Source organism: Onychomys torridus, chromosome 7 (assembly GCF_903995425.1).
Source record: "Onychomys torridus chromosome 7, mOncTor1.1, whole genome shotgun sequence".
NCBI classification, from domain to species: Eukaryota; Metazoa; Chordata; class Mammalia; order Rodentia; family Cricetidae; genus Onychomys; species Onychomys torridus.
In genome coordinates, this window is record NC_050449.1 from 77,409,785 (window position 1) to 77,435,386 (window position 25,602).

At 39.8% G+C, this 25,602-nt stretch overlaps 1 non-coding gene across 1 annotated transcript; it reads left to right on the top strand.

Moving 5' to 3' along the window:
• The first annotated feature begins 24,010 nt into the window (after positions 1 to 24,010).
• Positions 24,011 to 24,168, top strand: LOC118588168. Its single transcript, XR_004945562.1, has one exon. It is a non-coding gene; the product is annotated as a U1 spliceosomal RNA (small nuclear RNA).
• Positions 24,169 to 25,602: the final 1,434 nt, after the last annotated feature.

Here is a 25,602-nt window from a genome sequence, read left to right on the forward strand (position 1 = left end):
TCATCATCTGGCTCTGCTATCACAGTGATACTGGCCTGGTATTGGGGGTTTCAAGGTGGCTGCTCCTCTTAATTATTTTCAGAAGAGTGTGGGGAGTATTGGCATTAGTTCTTCAAACATTGTTAGAATTTAGCAGTGATATCATCAGGTCATAGGCCTTTCTCTGGTGGGTGATTTCTTTTTCATACTGATTCAACCACTTACTTTTGGTGGTCCATTCATTTTCCTATATCTTCAGTCTTACCATGCATGCTTCTACAAATTCATTTCTTCTAGGTAATTCAGTTTATTGAAATATAATTGCTCACAATTGTTCCAGGGTCCTTTGCTGTTGTTCCCTTTGGGGGTGGGGGCCAAGTAGGCACAGAGTCAAACCACACAGACTCCAGGAGAATGTCAAAACAACAAGCTCAGTTTATTCAGGAAGAGGCAAGCCTTATATACCCTCTACCCCTCCCTGAGGGGAGGACTGATGAATATGCATCAGCTGGTGTGACATAGCTGTCTCTCATTGGTCCAGGTCATCTCCAGATCATGTTTCAGTTGCTGTTGCTAAGGCCCTTAGGCAGACCCAGGCTGGCTCTCTTTTTTACTTGTTTGGGTAGGGTGGCCTACAAGCCTGTTAGGGATGAGTCATCCCACTCACAATAGTCTCATATTGCCTTTGTTTCTGTGGAATCAGTGATGAGATCTTAACTATGTAATTTGCAAATATATCTATTTTTCCCTTTTTTTTTAAATTAGATGAAAGTTTTCCAGTTTTATTGTTTGAGACATTTCTTTACTCTTTTCCAAAATTACATTTATTAATTTGTGGGAGGTTGGGTACACATAGGTGGAAGTCAGTGGATAACAATGAAGTTGGTTCTCTTTTTTCATCATGTGGGTCTGGGGATGGAATTTGGGTTCTCGGTATTGGTGGCAAATCTCATTAGCCTTGAGCCATCTTACCAGTCCACTTTTTCCTATTTATGTATAAGGCAGCTGCTATAATCGTTTCTCAGGATACTTTTCACTCAGGATGCTCATGTCTTCACTATTTAACCATTTTGATCTTCCTGTTATCTTGTTCTTTGACACACTCAGTGTTCAATGTGCTGCTCACTTTTCACATATTTGCATTTTCAAAATTTCCTTTGTTATTTATTTATTTCTAATCTCATACACTTGAGTTCAAAGCATAGACTTAACAAAGTATCCCTACTTGCAGATGATATGAAGTATACATAAGAAATCCCAAAAAGTTCATCAGAAAACTAATATAAATAACAATTTCAGCAAAGGGGGCAAGGTACAAAATCAGCCTACAAAAAAAAAACAAAAAAACAAAAAAAAAAAAACCAGTGACCTTTCTATACACCACCAACAAACACACTGAGAAAGAGATCATGAGCACACTTCCATTTACAGTAACATCTAAGACAATACTATATCTTAGAATAAATCTAACAAGGAAGGCAAAAGACCTCTACAATGAAAAATTCAAATCTTTGAAGAAAGAAACTGATAAAGACATCCTGTGTTCTTGGATCGGTGGAATTAATATTGTGAAAATGACCACCCTACTAAAATTGATTTATAGATTCATTTCAATCCCAATCAAAATACTCACAGCATTTTTCAGAGATATAGGAAAAAAATCCTAGAATACATACACAACAAAAAATAACCTGGTTAGCCAAAGCAATCCTGATCAAAAAGAATGTTTAAGAAATGCTAGTCTAGACTTCCAGATATATTTCAGAGCTATAGCAATAAAAGGAAAATAAAACTGGTACAAAAATAGGCACATAGGCCAATGGAATAAAACAGAAGAGCCAAGCATATTTTTTTGATGAAGAGACCAAATTATACAGTGGAGAAAAGACAGCAGCTTCAACAAATGGTGCTGGGAAACTGGATGCTCACAGGCAAAAAAAAATGAAATTAGACCCATATCTATCACCCTCTATAAAAATTAGATCCAACTGGGTCAAAGACCTCAGTTTGAAACTTGAAACACTAAACCCACTAGAAGAAAACATAGGCAGTATCCTATATAAGTGTAGGAAAGGACTTTCTGACCAGGACTCCACTAGCTAATTCCTATTAAGGTCGACAATTGACACATGAGACCTTAGAAAACTAAAAAGTGTCTGTAGAGCTAAGGAAATAATCATTTGAGTGAAGAAACTCATGGAGTGGGAGAGAATCTTTGCCAGCTGGACATCTGACAGAGGGTTAATATCCAGAATATACAAAGAACCCAAAAATCAGGGTCAAGGAAACAAATGGCCCAATTAAATAATGGGCTAGGTATCTAAACAAAGTTCTCAATAGAAGGAATAAAAATGCTTAAGAGGCTGGGTGGCAGTGGTGCTCACCTTTAATCCCAGCACTCGGGAGGCAGAGCTAGGTGGATCCCTGTGAGTTCAAGGCCAGCCTGGTCCACGAAGAGAGATCTAGAACAGGCACCAAAACTACATGGAGAAACCCTGTCTTGAAAAAACAAAAAACAAAACAAAACAAAACAAAAACAACTTAAGAAATACCTCAAAACACATTCATCATTCTTAACAATTAAGGAAATGCAAATTAAAATTGCGTTGAGATTTCATCTCACCCCAATCAGAATGGATAAAATCTATAAATCAATGGACAATGAATGCTTGTGATGTTTGTGGAAAAGGGGAACCCTCATTATCCATTGTATGAATGCAAACTGGTGTAGCAACTCTGGAAATCAGTATGGAGAATCCTCAAAAGTCTAAAAAGAAATCTACTGCATGACCCAGCTATACCACTCCTTGGCATATATATGCCCAAATAACTTGATACTCTATAACAGATACTTGCTCAGCAAGGTTCCTAGCTACCCTACTCACAGTATCAAGGAAATTGGAACAACATAAATGTCCTTTCCATTGATGGATGGATAAGGAAAATATGATATATATACACAACAAAATACTACTGAGCTATAAACAAAAACAAATTCATGAAATTTGCAGGTAAATGAATGGACCTAGAAAAGATTATATTGAATAAGGAAACTCAGATTTGGAAAGACAGATATTTTATGTTCTCTCATCTGGTTTTTAGCTCCAAATCCTCAGATGTGAGTATGTAACACAGAGTCACCATAGAAGTATAAAGAGACCATAGGTGGGAGAGTACCTTGGAGGTGAGTGGCAGGATACAAGTGAGGGAAATTAAATAATGGGGAGGAGGATCCATCCTGGATGGCAGGATGGAGGCCAATATAGAAGGAGAATGAGGGTTGAGAGATGAATAATACCAATGCTATTTGATAAAGTTCAAAGGATCAGGTTATTTTATATTTACCTAAAGTTATATACAACACAAAAATGTACATACACACACACACACACACACACACACACACACACACACACACATACACACACGGAAGTTAAGCTACTTAGACTGAAAATGCTCCCCACAAGAACCGTAAATGAACAAAACACCAGTACCAGGCACAAGAAACATCCTTTGAAATGGTCAAGGTAGACCAAGTGACTCCAACAATACAGATTATAGAGGCCAAGGGTAGGCTCCTGTTGCTGAAAATGTGTTTGAGACACAGGACTCAGATGATTTGAACTCTCTCTGAGCTGAAAGCCTCTTTCCTAAGGTCTGGCTTCCATGATTCTTAAAACACAATGACACTTCCAAGGGAAGGAAGCCACTAGACAGTCCTACCCAGTCACAACATCTGTGAACCATGACGATGACCAACATGACAAGAATGTAGGTGCAATAAGTGGGATTAACATGTCAGTGGTGACTAGTAACTGTCTAATTGGACTTAAGGTTCATTCAGCAGAAGGGCAATCATTCCTGGTACTGAAAACCTAGTTAGTTTTCCAGGGCTAGTAAGGTCATGAAGCTTAGAGAAGAATCTATTGCCACCACTTTGCTAGACCAGTAGAATTCCTTACTATATTCTAAATCTAATACCTACAGATAAGTGTAGCTACTACCGCTCATCAAAGAAGCTTTCTTTACAGCCATCAGAGACTGTCACAGAAAAGCACAACAGGACGGAACACAATGCAGAGATCAAAGGACTGTGGGAAGCTCAGCCCCAACAGATATATCTGCATTGTAGCTCCTTCTTCTATGGCTCAGGGGACATTGTAGGAGAAGAGACTGAAAGATTGAAAGAGTCAGAATTCCAGGAAGTCTGCTGTAAAACATCTCTCCTGGAAATGGCTTCATAAACAAGACCAGAACAATGGAATTATCAGTGTGGAATATTGGAATGTGGAAATAACAATTGCAGTGCTAATGTGGAGTGGAGAAAATTTCATAGGTCCTACCCCTAGACAAAGAATTACAGGCAACTCTTGACTTCCAAGAGAAGGAAAAATAGCCTCTCCCAGGGATGAACCCCTTTATTGGTTGTTCAGTGCAGAGTGATCAGCCTTGAAATCATATATACAGAGACAACAAAATGGATTCAGCAGGTTGTATTTATATTTATGTGTGCCTACACATACATATCTATGCATGTAAAATAATAAATAAAAAGAGGATATTAATTTGAAAGGAGAGGGACATGGGAGGGGTGGAGAGAGCAAAGAGAGGGAAAGTAATATAGTTGTTTCAATTAAAAATATATTTAAAAAATAAACTTGTAAAATAATATATTTCCTTGAGGCCTTGACCCACTGATGTTTAAAGTAGTTACTGATAGAGATGCCATTTCTTAGTCCCTGTCTTTATGATTTTTCCTCTCTCTCTCCCTCCCTTCATTCATTCTTTCTTTCTTCCTTTCTTTTTTTGTAGTGATATGCTTTCAGTTCTTTTCTCTTTACTTTTCTGGTCTCACTCAGTGGCTTCCATGAGTTTTACATAAAACATTTCATAGCTACAAAAGCCCATTTTAGGTTGATAATTTAATTTTGTTTGCAGATTAAAAAAAATTCTAGAATTTTACATCTTATATTCTTCCTCATGTTATACTATTGTTTTCATAATTTACATGTCACATTTTTTCCTTAATGAACCTTCGTTTGTATGTGTGCCATTGCATAATTAAAGTTGATTTCTATACTACCAACTCAGTGTTAATTCACTTTGAATTTGATGGCAGCAGCTACCTTACCAGTGACTTTTACATGTTAAAACGTTAGTCCAAAAGCACCTCGCTGCAATGGCTAACACTGTAAGGTGCTTTGTCTTAGTATATTCCTCCTCTTGCATTGTGTAACTCGGTAAAGCCAAGTAGGTCACAAAGTAGCCCCACTGTCTTCTCATTGTTTCAGGGCAGGCTAGTCCCCAGTGAACAATTGCCCCATATTACCTGTTTTATGGAGTACTTGGGTATTCTATTCTCTTCTGGCTTTTCTTCTTCTTTGTCATACTAATTCATTTCTTGTTCATGAGAACTTAAAGTAGTAGATGCTGATTTATGGTTCCTTTGTTCTTCCCTACCAAATACTCCACATAGGAATTCTATTTGCTCATAAAGATGTGCTGTGCCCAGCAACTGACTTTTGCTTTGTGCCTGGTTGTCTCTCAGGAGTGTGCAGTATCTGGAGTTAGGCAAAGGATACTGAGATTTAGAAATTATTTTGCTATAGTAGAGACAGATAGTTTAGTTTTCTGGTTGATGTCAGTTCTGTTATTCTTTCTACTAATGGTTAGCAATTCTGTTGCATGGAGCCAAGTTAGCATGTCAGCAATTACAGCTTTATGAAATGCTTTTGGCTAGTGCTGATTCTTCTTACGTTGTTGATGTCATCCAGTCTATTCTATTTTATTGAGAATTTTCATTCTTCTCCTGCATCTATTAGTGAGAAACTGAGCTATGATGATTGGGGATTGCCGTCTGGATTCCCTTAGAACCCAAATTCATGTCCCATTAGTAAGTATTCTTGTGGATAACATTAAACTTCAACCAGATAGTGTGGTAAATTGGATAGAGAAGAGCTAGGAGAGGTTGGTCAATGGATACTATGTTGCATCAGTTAGGCTGAATGAGGCTGGTGTATAATATAATGGGGTGAATAAAATTAGTAATAGTGCAGTGAGAATCTTGTAGAAGAGAGGATTGTGAACAGAACCACTGTTAAGATAATTGATAAGATCCAATGTGTCAGGTGGTTAATCATTGCCTAATCAGGACAAGAGATTGATTGTGTTTCATAAGGTTCCAAGGGTTTCAATCATAAAACCATTAATTTAATAAAGACCTCTCAGTCTATAATTTTCAGATGTTTTTCCTAATGTCAAGACCAAACATACTTATTTGTATCCCAATTTGTTTCTCATTCTGTGATCATTCTCTACTACTAAAGGTTAATAATTATTTTTGACATTTGCATTCAATATTACAAACATTCACATTGAAATTCTCCTGTGCTTCATGTATAAATGTTTATTTTTAAACACTTTTTTTTATCCACAAGTCTCCTTCTCTTGAGAACTTTGATTTATTCCCTTTTATACAGAACATGCTATAAAGTAAGAAATTTTGATTTGTGTTTCCCTGATGGCCAAGGATATTGAACACTTCCTTAAATGTCTTTCAGCAATTTGAGATTTTCCCTGTTGAGAATTCTCTGTTTAGATCTGCACCCATTTTTTAATTGGATTATTTGATATTTTGATGTCTAGCTTCTTAATCCATTTTTGGTTGAGGGGCATCTAGGTTGTTTCCAGATTCTGGCTATTACAAATAATGCTGCCATGAACATAGTTGAGCATGTGTCCTTGAAAAACAAAACAAAACAAAACAAAACAACATCATTATGAAATTTGTAGGCAAATGGATGAACTAGAAAAAAAATCTAGTGAGGTAACCCAGACACAGAAAGACAAATAGAAGAGGGAGGAGGGATTATAGGAGCAAGGCAGGTCAGGATCATGATGGGAAAAACCACAGAGATAGCTGACCCAAGCTAGTGGGAGCTCACGGGCTCTGGACTGACAGCTGGGGAGCCTGCATGGGACCAAACTAGGCCCTCTGAATATGAGTGACAGTTGCGTGGCTTGATGTGTTTTTGGGTCCCCTGGCAATGGGACCAGGACTTATCCCAGGTACACAAACTGGCATTTTAGAACCCATTCTTTATGGTGTGGTGCCTTACTCAGCTTTGATTCAGGGGAGAGGGGCTTAGTCCTACCCAAACTTGGTATGACAGCCTGTGTTGACTACCCAAGGGAGGCCTTACCCCCATGAGGAGGGGATGAAGGTGGGATGGGGAGAGGTGAGGGTGGGAGCAGGGGAAGGGGAGTGAGGGAACAGGGGTTGGTATGTAAAATGAAAACAAAATTTTTAAAAATTAACTTCCCCCCCAAAAAAAGAAATTTTGGAGGTTTCTTTTTTCTTTCTATCTTTCCTTCTTTCTTTCTTTTTTTGAAAGATCATGGCATTAACATATGACTAACATACTAAAATCTGTACACTTTTATTGTATGCAATATGGTAAATTTGGATATAACTACTTATTTTTCAAAGTATTACTGCAATATCTATTATTCTAAAAATTCCTTTCATCCCTTATGATGATGATGGTGATGACAGTGATGATGATGATGATGATAGTGATGATGATGATGATGATAGTGATGATGATGGTGATGATGATGGTGATGGTGATGGTGGTGGTGGTGGTGGTGGTGGTGATGGTGATGATGATTACCATAGCTAGTTAGCTCTGATAACAATGTTTTAGCAAGCTCTGCCATCTTGGCAGATCATTAAGATATATAATACATAGAGAAATTTCATTTTTGCTCTTTATTTCCTTTTGTCAGGTTCTATATGAGTCAAACATTTCTGAATTCTGGCATATCTGAGGATTTTTTCTTTTGATTCATATGAGTGACAAGTTGGTTCTTTTTTAAATCATCCAGTTTTTATGTTTATGCTTACATATGTGTGCCTAAGTATATGTATGTACACCACTTGCATGCAGGCACCTAAAGAGACCAGATGGAGTCATCAAATCCCCTGGAACTGGAGTTGTAGGTGCTTGTGAACCCTCATGTGGAGTCTAGTAACTGAACCAGGTCCTCTGGAATAGCAGAACGTGCTCTTCACTGCTGACCCATCCCTCCAGCCCCAGAAGTTGATTTTTCTTATAAAATTTTTTCTTCAAATAAAATGTTACTACAATATTTGTTCCCATATCATATTGGAGAGGAAAAATGTTTGTTAGAATGACATTTTTTGCTTTGTTTAAAATCTATTGTTTATTTGCCTGCTTGTATGTAATCTTGAAGACCTTATGTATATTTTTCATTCAGATTCTAAAATAAATCCATGACATGTTAGGCATCTGTATCTTTTTATTTCATTTGCGTTTGGCTGTGGTTGCCTACTTTTATCTTTTGCTTTAATTTAGTTAAGCATTTGTTATTTTCTATATTTGATTTTGTTTCTACTTTTGAAACATTTTCAAGCAACAGACAAAAATATCTTTCCTCAAAGATCACTGGACTTGCTGGCCACCTGCGTAGCTTCAGGTTCAATGAGACCTTGTTTCAAGGTAAAGAGCTGAAGCATCAGAACAGGACACTCAACATCCTTCCCCAGCTCCCAAAGACAAACATGAGCTCCCACATCTGTATACACCTGCCCATACACTAGACACATCATACCACACCATACTCATAACACACACACACACACACACACACACACACACACACACACACACAGATCATGCACACACATACATATAGCATACAAACCATACTCATACACCAACCCACTCCTATATATCACACACACGCACCATCCCTACAAACCCTCACAAATGACCATAGTACACACACAAATACATACTACATGCACAGACACCTACAGAAATACACATACACACAGCACAATACATACACCCTACACCCACAAGTCCTCCCAAACCCCATACAGCCTTTCCATCCCCACACATTGTCCTTCCTCAGTTCCTGATCCCTATATCATTCATTGCTTCCTGGCCCCTTGGTGTTTCTCCAGTGTCATGGGAAATATTAGGCAACCCAATTACATCCTGCTGTTTCAACTTCACTCTTTGTGGATGTTATGCCCATTCCATTCTTCTTTATCTCACTCATTTATTGTCTCTGAGTTATTGTATTTGTATTTTTCTGCAACTTTTAACTCAGTCTCCTGGACACTGACTATTTGTTCTCTAATCTGTTTTTTCTTTCTCTTAGACCAAGGAGACAATGTTTTTTTCAGTCTTCGTTGAAGTTGGATATTTCCATACAATCAACGTTTGCCAATGGAATATTCAAAGAACCCATCCAAGTCAGCTCAGACCTTGCTCATGAAAAATGCTCCTCCCGTACTCCTCATGATGTGGAAGCTGTAATGTGACCGTAGTGGATTATGGTTCCTGAATGACCGGGTGAAGAAGAAATGTTCGTTAATTAGAAACTTCTGTTTCAGAGTCACTGGCCAGAGAAATAATTCACTTTCTTGATCCCCTGAAATGTGTTGGGTTAATTTGTCATGGACTAGTACTGTAATTAACATTTATGTTCTGTTTATTATGCTTTGGGGTCTCTGATTATAAAATCCATGTCTTTGACATCATTTTGAGGTGGCTAGTTTTCTCTAATTGTCCCTAAGCATCATCTTACTCTTTTCTATGACCATCTGTTACCCTTGTGTTGTGTGAAACTCTATGGTAAACTTGTCTCCATTTATCTTTGAAGAAGAATACACTATTCAGCAGAGAGGTTGCTGACACAAGGCCTTCATGGTTGTTTTTACTTGGTTGTGCTAATTCTAATTTTATCTTATGCTCAAAATCTTTCCAGAGACATTAAGGAGCAATTCTCACCTCCGGGCAACACTTGGGGCTTTAGTAACATAAACAAACATACAAAAGGTTGTGAAGCCATGGTATTCTAACATCTACTGCTACCAGAGTTTTCTCATTCCTACATCAGCTACTGTAGTTGATATATTGTTACCCTAATAAACTTATCTGGGAGTCAGAGAACAGAACAGCCACTAGATTAGACACAGAGGCCAGACAGTGGTAGCACACACCTTGAATCCTATCACTTGGGAGTCAGCAAGCTGTTTGGATCTTTGTGAGTTCAAAGCCACACTGGAAACAGAACCAGGCATGGTGGCACACACCTTTAATCCCAGTACTTGAGATCTTATGTCTTTGCTTGGGAAGGACACAGGCTTTTAATCCCAGGAAGTGATGGCAGGGAGCAGAAAGGTATATAAGGTGTGAGGGTCAGGAAATAGAGGCTTTTAGGCAGTTCAGCTGAGATCCATTCCAGTGAGGATTCAGAGGCTTTTAGTCTGAGGATTTGTGGAAACAGGAGCAGCTGAGGTAGGGTGAGTTTGGCTGTGGCTTGTTCTGTCTCTCTCATCGTTCAGCATTCACCCCAATATTTAGCCCTGTTTTTTTTATTAATAAAATTATTTACGATTTGTGTTACAGTGCTTCAGAGCCAGTCACTCAATTCTTTCTTTCTTTCTTTCTTTCTTTCTTTCTTTCTTTCTTTCTTTCTTTCTTTCTTTCTCTCTCTCTCTCCCTCCCTCCCTTCATCCTCTTTCTTTCTTTCTTTCTTTCTTTCTTTCTTTCTTTCTTTCTTTCTTTCTCTCTCTCTCTCCCTCCCTCCCTTCATCCTCTTTCTTTCTTTCTTTCTTTCTTTCTTTCTTTCTTTCTTTCTTTCTTTCTTTCTTTCTTTCTTCTTTTTTCTCCCCCCTCCCCCAGACAGGGTTTTTCTGTGTAGTGTTGGTGCCTGTCCTGGAACTCACTCTGTAGACCAGCCTGTCTCTGCCTCCCAAGTGCTGCGATTAAAGGTGTGCGCCACCAGCACCCTGCCATCCACTTTCTTCACACCTGTCCCTTTTTCATGCCCTGTTTCATTCTTTATGATGCACTTTTCCATGGTGCAGTAGTTTGAATGTAATTGGACCCCATAATCTCACAGGGAGTGTCACTATTAGTAAGTGTGTCACTGTGAGGGTGGGCTTTGAGGTTTCCTATGTTCAGGATACCACTCAGTGTCTCAGTTGACTTCCTGTTGCCTGAACGATGTAGGACCCTCAGCTACTTATCCAGCACCATGTCTGCCTGTATGCCACCATGCTCCCTGTCATGATGATAATGGACTGAATCTCTTAAACTGTAAGCAAGCCACCCTAATTAAATGTTTTCTTTCTAAGAATTGTTGTTGTGGTCTAGTTGAAAGATAAATGGGGCTGTTTACAGTGCTAGTTACAGTCATGACAGAACCCAGTATCAGTATTCAGAGCTTTATTTGGAGGAAAGGGGGAAGAGAGAGGATCAGGTCTGAGAAGGAGAGAGAGAAAGATGGTGAGGTGGGGGGAAAGGAAGCAGAACAGAGCAGAGAGAAGGTGGCATCTGCATCTGGCTTTCTTTTTCTTTTTTTCTCTTCTCTTCTCTTCTCTTCTCTTCTCTTCTCTTCTCTTCTCTTCTCTTCTCTTCTCCTCTTCCCTTCCCTTCCCTTCCCTTCCCTTCCCTTCCCCTTTCCCTTCCCTCTTCCCTTCCCTTCCCTTCCCTTTTCCCTTCCCTTTTCTCTTCCCTTCCCTTTCTCTCTCTCTCTCTCTCTCTCTCTCTCTCTCTCTCTCTCTCTCTTTCTTTTTTCCTCGAGACTGGGTTTCTCTGTGTAGCTTTGCGCCTTTCCTGGATCTTGCTCTGTAGACCAGGCTGGCCTTGAACTCACAGAGATCCTCCTGCTTCTGCCTCCCAAGTGCTGGGATTAAAGGCCTGCACCACTACTGCCAGGCCACATCTGGCTTTTTAAGGGCTCCCGGTATGAAGCTATACTACGCATGCATTGATTGCGTGACCACGCTGTGCTCATGTAGTGGCCAGCACACACTGATGATGTAAGACGGAAGACCTTTTGCTTAACTCCTGAACTGCGCATGTGCAGTCATGTAGCTGGAGTGAGGGCAGAATTCTAATACTAATATCTCTTCACAGCAATGGAAACCCTAAGACACATGGTCAAGCACATATTGATACTGCACTGACTAGTGCTCACATCATCTCACTAATAGTACCCTCATTAAAGAGAATGACAGCAATACAGTTGCTTGTTAACATGGACTGGGGCCACTCACTGATGTGTGGATCAGAAGCAGCCTTGGGTGAGTGAAGTTCCGAATAAATGTGTGCTATTGCCATGGGCATGTCTATGGCAAGGACCCCAGAGCCTCAGACCTACGGAGAAAATGGCAAAGTCTTCTCCCCAGGGTGAGACTCAGAGGGGAAGAGCAAAGCCTTCTTTTCTGCTCCATGTTTGGATGCTGACCGTGTGTGCAGAAAATGTCCACCTTAGCTTTCTCACCTGGATGTTTATGGCCTGAAGACTGCTCGCCAACAGAGACTGGTCCTACTGAGATTAGCTAAACCCGTCTCCTTTCTCTGTATGTGGTAACCTTTCCTTGTTCAGTTGTATGTAATAACTCCTCTTCCTTGTTCAACTCTATGAAATAAACATGCTGAAATTCTAGGCCACCATGGTCTCTCCAGCAGAAAGCCGAGATTATCCAATCCCACATTTTTGTCTGTGTTTGTCTTGTTTTTCATTCTCTCCCCACCCCAGGAAGGTTCAGTTCCCTGGAAACCATGCAAGGACATGCCACACTGGTTTTCTGAACATACACATGGCTGATTCTATCTACTATGTGAATTCCTACCGAGTAGTTCTGAGTTTGATTGTAGGACTTCACATTTTTTTAAAAACTTCTAGATGTTTCCACTATATAGCAGAAAATCTCATTTGCAAGTCCACAGCAGTAAGATAATTAGAAAAAATAACTTTTCTTACAACTTATGTTATCACCAATCAATATACAAACCAAAAACATACGGTCTACAAAAAAATATTATTCATACTTAAAATGAACGGGAACCATGTCACATGGTGTAATGTGGGTGAAAACATATTATGCTAAGCATAAGCCTGTCAAAAAAGACAAATATTGCATTATTCGCTTACATGGGGTATCTAGAGGACTCAAATACATAGTAGAAAAAGAAGAGTTGTATGCAATGAATATTTTACTACAATTTAAAAGTAATGGATTTCATTCTTATTCTACCAGCTGAAATTTTATTCATTAGACCAGAGTTATAGACAAGATAGAGTTATAAGCTTCTGAAAGAGCTTTGTATTATGTCAACAAGTAACAGATAGAAGTGCTGGGCATATTCCTCATGGTGTTTAATTGAAGACCACATTTCAATATGGGATATCTCCTGTTTCTTTCTTGCTAGTATGAAAGATATGTTCTGGTGGAAGCACCATGATTTCTATCAGTCTCCCTTTTGAAACAGGGAGTCTTTGCTGGTTAGTAATATGGAAAACATTGTTTCCAGTAAGTTCAAGAAATGTCTGGAGATCTTGGAAGCCATTAGGCTACTTTTCAAAGGATGTAGTGGTTCTATGGTTGAAGAGAACTTCATAACCAAGAAGTTCAAGGCTGAGTCCTTGTAATGGCTCTGTGGTATGTGGAGTGGACAGCAAGTCCAGGGAAGCTCATCACCGTCCTCCTTTGTCTGAAGCTGTTGAGTGTGGGTGTACCTCCTGTGGTGTTTATTACTAATTAGATTGTATTTACAAAAAGAAAAAGAATAGCCAGTATTACAGATGGCTGTCTGTAAAAGACTTTTCCCAGACAGAAGAAGTGGAAACAACTTACTGATACAGAACTTAACAAAGGACAGCTTGGAAGAAGCCAAACAATGATGAGCTTACCAAATTGCCACCCATGAAACATTCTCCAAATACATGGGAAATAATGAGTAAGCCCAGTGTCAGGGATTTAACTGGGTTGTATGTATACCACAGATCTGGAGAAAGAGACAGCTCACATTCCTTAGGCCACACTGGAATTCAAGACCAAAATGCTTAACTTACTCACTGGTTAAGTATAAACTGTGCAACCACTGAGCTACGTGAGTTTCCTCTGGTTATGACTTGGTACAGATGCAGCTGCCACACATCACTGAGAAAATCATAACAACTCAGTCTTGTCGACCGAAGAAATATAGATTCAAGGAATTTGCTCTTGACAGCATTTTTCAGTGAACCACTGTGTGGTCAGTGGAGGTTTCCAGCTGGACTGTCTGAAAATAAAAGCATTTCACAAACGTACACGGAGGATCTTAAAATAGTGTGTGTTGGGACAGGCTCTTTTGTTCTCAAGGAGGACTTAACAGCCTTGGGTGCTTAGTCACTTAGCAGCTGAGACTGCTAAGAAAACAGATCATCTGGAGAGCATCCACAAAGGTGTTACAACCACCACCTCAGGTATTTGGGTTGTACTCTAAGTTTTCTTTCTTTCTTTTTTTTTTTTAAATTGTGCCTATGAGGCAGAGTCTTCTAAGTGGAAAAATGGTTCATCCAAACAGTTTTTAAAGCGAGACATTTGAGTTGAACACATAGAGACTGAGAGGAAAAGGTTGCTTTCAGATGGAAGGTAGAACCTTTCTGCTTCATTTCAGACTTTACAGGCAAAGACATTACCTACATGGTCCCAAAGGACTCAGCCTTTTCCTGCCAAGCCATATTAAGCACAAAAAGCTAAAAATATACCCCACAGAAAGATCCTGTTTGCAGAGTGCTCTACTTTTCAGTTGGATTAGCGGATACGGGCTTCTTTTTTGTGTTGGCTTTTCTCTTAAACAGGAGGAAAAATGTCATTGGAGAATATTACCTAAGAATACCTCTTGGTAATTAGTGACAATTTTGCATGAACATGATTTGATAACACATCCATAGAGTGCATTCATTTTCTGTGGGCGGGATGCAATTGTACCTGAAACCAAGAGTGCAGCTTCATTCACTTGCATGTTTTTCTGTTTTTGTCTCCTATAACATTTTTATTGCACCTTTCTATTTAATTTCAGTTTACTTTATTATCCTTTTCCAGGTTATTAAGATGTAAGCTTAGACAATTGATTTGAGAATTTCTTTTGAATGTAAGTATAATGCTGTGAATTTCCCTCTAATAATTCTGTTGGCTGCATCCCACAAAGGTTACTCTGCTGTATTGTAATTTTAATTAAATTAAATGCTTTAAAATACTATTTGTGATTCCTTCTTTGGTCCTTTGGTTATTTACAGGCATGGTGTATAAATTTCCCAATATTTGAGTGGGGGGCTTTTAAAAATTAATCTTGTCATTAATTTTGAGTTCTGTTATCTTGAGATCAAGGAACATATTTTATATGAATATAGTCTCTCTCTCTCTCTCTCTCTCTCTCTCTCTCTTTTGGTTTTTTGAGACAGGGTTTCTCTGTAGCTTTTTGGAGTCCATCCTGGACTAGCTCCATAGACCAGGCTGGCCTCGAACTCACAGAGATCCTCCTGGCTCTGCCTCCCGAGTGCTGGGATTAAAGGCGTGCGCCACCACCGCCTGGCTTAATCTGCCATTTCTGAGAGAGGCAGTCTCACAGCAGGCCTGATGTTCTGGCTCTTGGAGTCTTTCTGGCCCCATTTCCATGTTCCTAGAGCCATAGATTCAGGAGCTACTCTACAGATGTATCCACTAAGAGAGGGCTTCCCAGGATCAGTTGATCTCTGCATTGTGACCAGTTGTGGCTGTCTATGATGTTCTCTACCTGTGTAAAGAGAAGCTTCTTTGATGAAGGGTGGTAGCTACACTTACCTGTGGGGATAAGGATAAATTTTAGAATGTAGTAAGAAATTAATGCTGGTCCAGAAGAGTGGCAGTAGTAGATTCTCTTCTACTCACTAGCCCTGGATAGTTGACTAGGCTGGTAATAGTGGGCATGTTTTCCTCCTGTAAGTGAGCCATACATCTACTTAGCAGCTGTTGGTTACCACCACCCTGTGAGTGCTGGTGGGAATATGGACTCTCAGACCCATTTCTTCTCTATTTCTTGTTCTCTCTTCTCAGCAGCGTTTTGGTGACTGTTGCTCTGGATTTGAGTGTTGTTGTTGTTTTTTAATGTACTCACAGATATGTTTATCTAAAATACAAAGTATGTTTATATAGATATTCAGAGATTTCTTTCTGGGCAACTTTTTAAAAAGATATATTTATTTATTAAATCTTTTTTATTTTACATACCAACCCCAGTTCCCCCTCCCTCCCCTTCTCCTGCCTCCTCACCTCCCTCCCACTCTACCCCCATCCACTCCTCAGAGTGGGTAAGGCCTCCCATGGTAGTCAACAAAGTCTGGCATACCAAATTGAAGGAGAGCCTAGCCCATCTCTGGGCAACTTTTCATGTGCTTATTTATTTTGAACTTGCCACCCTCCTGCCTCTGCTTTCAAGTGCTGGGATTATAGCTACTATTCTCAGTTCTATGCAAATTTTCCTTTTGGGAACATTTGTCTATAAATTGTAGTTTATATTGGCTTTTTTTTTTGTACTCTGATACTCACCTAGGAAGACTGCAAGTCTGTTTGCATTTTCTCAGCACTATAGGCTGGAAACTACTTCTAGGTCGTAAGCTGGAGAGATGGTTATACATGTCTTAATGCCATCACATCATGTGTAAGTCTTTCAAGGCCAGCAACAGGAGAAGCCAGCTATGCAGAAGCAGATTTTACTAACATTGAACTGGTATTCCTCAGCTTTTATTTGCTGCTTGAGTTTATATTTAGGAGCTAGTAAAATAACGGGAAAGCATCTGTCCATGGACACAAATAATCCAGGTTTGAATCAAAGCTCCATCGAAATATACATTAATTGTTCAATCCATGACTTTATTGTTTTATTTTCACAACATTCATTGAACATGTGCTTTATGCTGGACACTGTGTGCTGTTTTCCAGTCTTGGTCTCATTTGTAAAATAGGAACCAATCATATTACTTCATGGTATCTTGCAATAAATGACTGTGATTTCTTCTGTTTTTCTAATGATCTTGAAATGTGACCTCCAAGAGGTCCTCATCATCAGGACTCCGTTCCTTGACCCATCAAGTGCAGATTTCCCCTGTGGCTGGCTCAGGTCTATGCATTGCAGTAAGAGTGAGGTTGTGTGTTCTGAGCTGGTGGATGTACTGTGGTAGGCAGGTGGAGGGCAGGTGGAGGGGAGGAGAAGTGGGAACGGTGTGTTCTGACCTTCTGGTCTTCTATTCATATCTTGTCTGTTGTATGAGTAGGCCTGAAGCTGACACCCTATGAGATAAGAGAGAAGGTGGAAGGAGGCACTGGTTATTCTTGTACCCAATATCACTTGAAATCAGTCTCACTGTACATGGAAGCTATTTAATATCATACACTGTGCTCAGTTTATACACCTGAGATAGGCTGGGCCCGAACTTCTCAGTTGAGGCCAGCCTACGTGGTTACCCTGCCAAATTGGTAGCTAAAGTGTGTCTGCTGTGGGTCTTCTTTGCAGACTGCATTTGTTCTTTGCAGCATTAGTTGCAACTCTTTTTGAAGAATTATTGCTGAGTTTCACAGTCAGCTCCACTAGTTCAGGGACTTGGGATTTCTCCGCATCTGTTCTGGCTTCTAGTATAGCTTGGTACTTTGTAAATAAAGGTCTAGTATGTTAGGGACTGAGAAATGTCCCTTGGCTCTAATAGCAAACCTGATGAATGTGAGGACAGTGTGCTCATGGAAAAAGATGTAACCTCAGCTGTTGAAGACTGCAAAAGGCATGGAGAAAACAGGAAAGTCGCCAACTGTGACTTTCAAAATGACAAATTCCTTTTATGCTTTATTCTTTATTTTTTTTTTAAACTAAGAAAAAAAATAATGTTTAAACCAAAAGTGTTGGGTGAAAGATTCCAACAAGATTTTATTCATTTGATCACTAATGTGTCTCTGAGAGTCAGGGTTGGGGGACTTTTGTAAGGGACAGGTACTCTTACAGTTTTGTACACAAACTTATTTGGAGCTCTATAGAGTCTTGGCAGCCCAAAAGATATACACAAAATACAGTTAATCAATGTGCCCGGGTTGGCTATATAGAGTCATATGAGACTGCATATACGTGGCCCTGTGAATATTTAAAGAAAACCTTTAAAATTGAATGACTATTGCTCTTTCAGATCCCAGACACCCACTTTGTTTCTCTCATGACACACAGGACACATGCCTGTATATTAATACTGTGCCTTTAAATGATTTCATTATTTGAAGTGTCTGTTTTGATCACCATATGACGTTAAAGACAAGAACTGAATGACCTTTAGTTTCAGCACCATCAATATTTCAAAGGGAACAGACCTATTGTGTTCAGGAAAGGGCGTGTCAGGTGAACAGGAACCACTGCAGAACATGGGCTGCCTTCCAAAACCATCCACCTGGACTGCAGTGTCGTTGATCGACTCTCACATGTGTATGAGACTGTCCACTTGAACCCTGCTTCTCTGCACTGATTGTCGACTAGAATCCATGAATCAGTAATCTGTTATGAGCTATCAGGAGTCTAAAGGGCTGGGTTGATAGTACAAGAAGCCAAGCCCTATGACAGACAGTTGGCCTGGACATAATCTTCTTCTTATACAGTTCTCATTAAGTAACAAATGAGTCCTTGGTGATAGGTAAGTGACAGCAGAAAGGAGAAAAAAATAACCTAAGTGAAAGAAAGTTCCAGAGACAAACCTTAGCAAGAAAAATGTAGGAAGCTAATGGCAGCAGTAAATACTATCTGTAGATATATAGTTGTTTGTGAGCATGGAAGAGCAGGGATTCTCAACCTGTGGGACGTGACCCCTTTGGAGGTTGAATAACCCTTTCACAGGCATCACCCCCAAAACACAGATATTAACATTATGATTCATAACAGTAACAAAATTACAGTTATGAAGTAGCAACAAAAGTAATTTTATGGTTGGGGTCACCACAACATGAGGAAGGGTATTGCAGCATTGAAGGGTCGAAGCATTAGGAAGGTTGAGACCTACTGATGGGAGAGTCAAGTCAGTAAAGACCAAAAGAGGTGCTGCTGGAAGAGAGGTGCAGCCATCTCTAGGAAAATGAACAAAGTTTCAGTAAATCTTCAAGCTCTCAAAAGTCCATACTAATGAAGCTGTCCATTCATTCTCATCCTTTGATTCTTTTTATATGACATTCGCTTGTTTTTTTATACTGTGCTTAAAGAAGCCAGCTGGTAGAGTTAACATACCTACACCTCTCTATTTTGTGTTATTGTATCACCTTTTATGCAGTCCTTGGCTCATGCATGCATCCCATAGACTACTGTGTTTATAAGAGCAGGACAAAATAGGCTACAGGCTGAATCCTGACATTACCTTTATTGGCATTTAAAAGTGGCACTCTGTTCATCTGACACTATCAACTCAGACTCAGAAAAGGGGGACCGTAGGTCTGAAGCTATGGTAACATCTCCAACAGTGAATCTTGACCACATTTATGTCTTATTTTTCTGTCATTACTATATTTCTAAAGTGTCTGTTTCACATGGCCATTTTTATTACTGTCTCTGACTTGCCAATGCTCCGTATCCCAGTGCCAGAAACAGCATTAAGTTATTCAGCTGGTCTTATCATCTTCCAGAAAACAATAAAGGCCTTTTTGTGTGCTTTAGTTAAATTTGTTCATTGTGCCAACAAGACAGGAGTTAGGCATGTCTTACAGTCCAGGCTGACGTCCAACTAGAGAGGATTATGGCTTTCTCTATTCTCCACCCCAGGTTTTGGAATTGACTTCTCTGTATTGCAGAGCACATATTTGGTTAATTTTATTTATAGATACCAGACTTCTCTGAAGCTTATATGTTCTTGATTTCAAAGTCTTAAGCAATCACAAATTTGTTTTTGTTTAGCCTTTTTGAAAAGATGACCTAAAGTTGAACAATCACAAGATGAAGCTGAAACAAATTGGAGAAAGAGGGATAATCATTAGTCTGTCACAACAACTTCGTTCTAAGTCATTGTCACATTCACAGGACATTTATACCATTTAGGAGAATTGGTTAGTTATTTGTATGGTCAAGGGTGCACACAATAGTAGTAAACACAATTAAGAAACATTGTTTGGCGAGTTCTATGTAATTTATGCAAAAATCTTTCAAAATTTTATTTTTATTTTTTAATTTTGTGTGTGCACATGCATGTGGATGCCTGTGGGAGAAGAGAGAGTGTTGGATCTATTGGACTTGGAGTTACAGACAGTTGCAAGCTGTCCTAGGTGGGTGCTTTGAACTGAACTCAGGTTCTCTATAAGAGTAGTACATGCTCTTAACTGTTGTGCCATCTTCCCATCTCATTAAAAACCCTATTAAGAAGCAATTTTATCTTCTCCTTGCTTTAAGTTTAAGGAATATCATGTTCTTAATTTTGTCTAATAGTATGAATGATACTGTGATATTTGAGGATTTAATTTGTGAACCTGGTGGTTTCACCAAAAGTTGTTCTGACTTTCCTTCTGGAAACAGAGTCGTAGTTGGACGCAGATCTGTGACCTAAACCCTACCTTCCAGACTCCCTTGCAGCTAACTGACTAAGTTCTTATTCATAGAATGGGAACAAAAGTAACATATTTGGGTCTGGATATTAAGCTCCGGCAAAGCTCTTCAAGATTCTTTCTGGATATAGCTTTATTTGTGTCCCAGAGTATAAGAGAACAGGTAGCTTGAAGGAATCTGAGTCTTGGAATTACTGCATGTCACAGATCTGCCTCATTTGTTCAAACTCCGCATTTGTATTCTTTTATGCGAGCATAAATAAAATTCCAGAGTTCATTGAGCCATCCTGGAGTGGTGGTACTCACCTTTGATTCCAGCCTTTGGGTGGCTGAGGCAGGAGGATTGTGAGTTTGAGGCCACATCAGGCTGCTCAGCAAGACCTTGTCTTAAAACAAACAAAGACAAGATTAATTAACTCACTAGAATTTTTGCTTCTTTTTGTTAGAGGAACTTGTCCATTAATATAATGAACACAAGTATAATCCCAGTTAACTTTTGATGTGTGCTGGTTATATTTAAGGTTTTGTGTTTTTAAATTTTCACCAGGAAGTAAAACTTGAAATGTCACTTCACTAATTAGAGATGCATATTTTAACATGCCTGATTTCTTTTCATTTATTCTTCATTGCCTGTGAAACTGAGGAATCTTGGAGTCATTTGTATAGGGTGGACAATAACTGCTAAGATCATCTTAAAATTATTTGGTGTTATCTCTTTAAAGCAAAAATGTATGACTTTTGACTCCCACTTCTTGAAATTAGACACACACACACACACACACACACACACACACACACACACATATATATATATACACATGCAAAAATACATGAATTGTAAATATTTTCATTGATAGGAAGTATTATAAAGAAGCTAAGCATTGATCAAAATAGGAATGGCTTCATAAATTATAGAAGCAGCCATTCTGTGACATCTTCAGTAAGGACAAGGTGGTGGAATGTTCAGACACGAAACAATAATTACAATGCAATAAAAAAGCTACAGAACAATGGTAATTGTTCTGTATTATGATGATGATCTGTTTAAGTGAACAATATGTGTGCGTTCCCATGTGATATTCTAAGCGTGGGATCAGAGGAAGAAAGCATGGCTGAGATAAGAGTGCAATTTCATCTTTGAATTCCTTCATTTGTTGCAGTATCCAACACATAATGGAAGCCAGATGTTGGCCCAGCTATAATGAGGTTCAGTCCTCCATCGTCCGTAGTGCAATAAGGACTAAGTGCATCCACATGAGCGTACATACACATGTTTGTGTATATACAGGGCAAGCACAGGAGCCCACGCTCCCAGGTTGCTTCTGGAAAGCAAGAGCAATCTGCAGTAGAGAACAATAGTGAAGGGAACTATCATTTTTCAGTTCTGTCCACTCCCTCCTTTTTGACGCCTTGAATATGTCCCATGACTCCTTGATTCAAGCAAAACATTACATTAAGAATCACAAAGTCGTTAGATATAAATCTTTCCACCATAGGAGTTTTCAAGATGCAAGTGAGCTCCTGCCCGGACATCTTAGATGATGGACTGAGATATGGAAATGTAAGATGAAATAAATCCTTTCCTCCCCATGTTGCGTTTGGTCATTGTGCTTTAGTATAGCACACCACTTATCTCTATGTTTTTTTTTTTTTATCATGTAAAAACAACATATGTGGGTCACATTTAATTATATCTTCATAATTTTGTTTATGCATCAAGATTACAATTGCCTATCTGGCACTTAAATCTACTCAGGACTGACAACAGGAAATCAGTTTGAAGAGAAATGGAGAATTAGGAAATATAATGCTGGAGACTAGGCTTGTGCTGAAAGAGGTAAAGAGACCGAGAGGCCTGACCTACAATGGACTTAAACAAGGGCGTTCTTAGAGCAAGACCCTACCTACCAAACGTCCAGCTGTTCCTAAAAACAACAATGCAAGAAAGCCACTGTAAATGCAGTTCAAGGGGACCAGGCCCACCCCAAGTGGGCATCCAAACTTGGTAATATTGTTCATGTTGTTCTGGCTTTACAGTTATGAGGGATACATGAGGTTACAGAATCTGTATAGAGGTATAGAATTCTTATCTGCAGTTAAGATGACTTCTGAGGCCAAGCACTGTGTGACAGGGAAGTTCCTGTATGAAGGCCTTGAGGGGGCAAAGAGGCCCTGAAATGGCACTGAATGAACTGATTCCTGGAGGGAATTAGAGATCCCAAAATGTTGGGTATGCTAGAGCTGTGGAATGCCTCCCAAGGAGATCTGCACACAGAGAGCAGGACAAGCTTGAGAGAGAGAGAGAGAGAGAGAGAGAGAGAGAGAGAGAGAGAGAGAGAGAGAGAGAGAGAGAGAGAGAGGCATTTCAGGCAGCAAAGCTAGAAGGGCAGAGACATCTTAGCCCTTTGACCTTGAACGTAGTGATACAGGAATTGTAGTTTACCCTGTTGGGTTTTGGTCTTTCTTCATAACGCCCTAATTGTTTTTTTGGTTTTTTTTTTTTTTGTTTTTGAATGGCAATGTATAATCTGTGCCATTGTATGTTGGAAGTATGTGATTTGCCCTTTGATTTTACAGGGGTTACAGTAAAGAGATTGCCTGGAGTGTCAGAAAAGTATTCAGACTTTTAAATAGTGTTGAGACTGTGAAAGACTATGAAGACATTTGAAGTTGGCCTGAATGCATATTGCTTTATGGTATGACCATGAGACTATGGGTGGGAGCAGGGAGTGTAATGTAATTTGGTGTCTCCCATAAATCTCAGGCATTTGAACACTTGATTCTCAGTTGATGGGAAGGATTAGGAGGTGTGGCCTTGTTGGAGAAGGTGTGTTGCTGGGAACAAGCTTAAGGTTTCAAAAATGTCCCACCATCCCCTGTGCACTTTGCCTGTCATAGAAGATAAATGTGTGACCTCTCAGCTATTCCTGTCGCCATGCTGCCATGCCCAGCATGGTTCTAGAGATGGGCCCATAGGAGTGGGAAAAGAACAAACACATACACATAAAAACAAAACAAAACAAGACAAAACAAAACAAAAACAAAAACAAAAAAATCCTGGGATTGGGTAGACTCTACTCTCTGTTGGAGAAACTGCAGCATCCAGGAAGCTCAGGGTGTGTGTAATAAACTTTCAAATAAGGAGATGAGGTTAGTGCAAACAGCTGAGCAAAGAGGTGGGGGTTGATGTTATACACCTGATTTGAGGAAGCAGGTGGGTGCCATCTCCATCGGGAATAGTTTTCAGGCCATGAGTACCAAGGGGAAGTGGGAGCAACCTGTGGTGGGAATTTTCTTTATACACAATCAACATCTACAGATGAGTCAAAGAAAAGCTTTGCCATCCCTCTGAGCCTCACCCCAGGGGGAAGGCTTTGATGTTTTCCTATGGGTCTGATGCTGGGGTCCTTGACACAGTGGGCTCCTGGCAACAACACACTTTCACTCAGAACTTCACATGCTCAGGCCTTCCTCTGCTCCCCACACCATGCTTTACTCTGCCATCATGGACTATCTCTCTAAAACTGTAAGCCATCATGGACTATCTCTCTAAAACTGTAAGCCCAATTATGTGCTTTCTTTTTTAAGTTTCCTTGTTTATTGTGTTTTAGCACAGCAATAGAAACTAAGACACTTACCTAGCAGGGTAAGTGCCACAACCATGAAGGTGGTTTCCCAAGCGAGGCTTATCCATTGAGCTCCAGATGTGTTGAACCCTGTGATTTCCCCAAATTCGAGAAACTTGACTGCATGTGATAGTTGGGGGACTGGGTTCAAGCTCTCCCCTAGCCCCCCCCCCCAAAAAAAAAGCAAGAAAGAAAGGAAAAAAAGAAAAGCAACTGAGATAGTCAGTATTGTAAGAAATCTGTGGAGCTATTTAGACAAACCAAGTTATGCTACAGGAACTAAGCCCCTTGAAATCTCAGTGGCTAGAAAGAGCACAGGTACACATCCTTTTCCTGCTTGTTTCTGGTATGGTTAAGCAGAGGAGAAGGGCGCTCTGCTCTTTATCTCTGGTTACTGCCTTTAGCCAGGGAAACGCACGATTTACTGTGGTGGGAGATGTGTCCACTCTGAAAGTCCCTGTCTGTATTGTGAATGACCTTTCTCATATTTTATGGACAAAGGTGGTGCCAAGAGCAATTCAAGGGTAAGAGACAAAAAGCAAGAGAGAGGCCAGTACAATCTAACTGCATTGCAGGTCTCAGAAAAGTTACAGATAATTGGTGGATGGTGTTAATGGCCAACACACTGTGGCTCCATGGTTGGGGCTTCCTGAAAACAGAGGCCAGTTTAGTTGGACAGTCTGCTTGGCTCTGAACAAAAAACAAGGCTCTGAGGTGATGGGACACCAGTTTGATCAGCTCCACACTGCTTGTCTTTCTTCCCACAAACAGAACCTGAAGGAAGGCTCTGCTTGGAATTTCTTATTTTCTTTATATGGTGCCCTGCTATGGTGTGACAAGTTTTAGATCAGTGGTTCTCAACCTATGGGTTGAGACCCCTTTGGCAAACCTCTATCTCCAAAAAAAAAAGTGTATTACGATTTATAAGAGTTACAGTTATGAAGTAGCAATGAAAATAATTTTACAGTTAGGGGTGAACACAACATGAGGAACTGTATTAAAGGGTTGTAGCACTAGAAAGGTGGAGAACCAGAGTTCTAGAAAAACGATTTCATATGTCATGGATTCCTGAAAGAGTCTGCCTCCCACAGGCTACCATATGTACCTTCCCTTCTGCTGTCTGGATCAGAAATGAGTGCATGGCTGTTGTGGAGGCAGCTTTGTGAGCATAGGAATGGAGGAACAGCCACATATGCGCAGAGGAGTTTAAGAAGCAAGGTCCCTGATAAGTCAGAAGCACAGAAATGTGAAGAGACTGACTATGAACTCTCTTGAGACAAAAACTCCACATCAGCTCTCTCCCTCCCACAAAGGGTGTTTCTGGGACATTGTTCTCTCTAATTGCAATTAGTCACACTTGTGTTTTTTTTTTCTCTCCCTCCTTTGGTAGCCTGACAAAAGTGTTGGCCACACACTGCTGAGGGTTCCAGATTCATTGATCTGGAAGGCATTGCTTCTCATATGTGATCCAATTTACTCTCGAAGATTGTGTTTAGTGAAGCCTTGGGAATTTTAGGCTTGAAGCATTTTTTGGTAAATGGGCTGAAGCTCAGTAGTTCTGGTAAATAACAGAAGTCAGGACTACAGGTCTCATGA